A 252-nucleotide genomic window follows, 5' to 3' on the forward strand; every position below is an offset into this window, starting at 1 on the left:
TCAACCGAACAATAGTAATAACAAGTTGAAGTTAAGTCTAGACTATTTTCCTCGTGGGAACGATCCCAACCTCACTAGTTGGGTTATTTACTTGACGCGACCGCTTTACTTCTTATTGAGAAGTAAGTTTGAGCGTATCAAATTTTGGCGCCGCTGCCGGGGAAAATAGCTTTTGGATTAACTTGAACTTATTACTATAGTTTAGTCGATATTTTCTTGATTTTACTTTGTTTTATTGTTTTTGATTTCTTT

This window comes from Solanum pennellii, chromosome 1 (assembly GCF_001406875.1).
Source record: "Solanum pennellii chromosome 1, SPENNV200".
Classification (NCBI taxonomy): Eukaryota; Viridiplantae; Streptophyta; class Magnoliopsida; order Solanales; family Solanaceae; genus Solanum; species Solanum pennellii.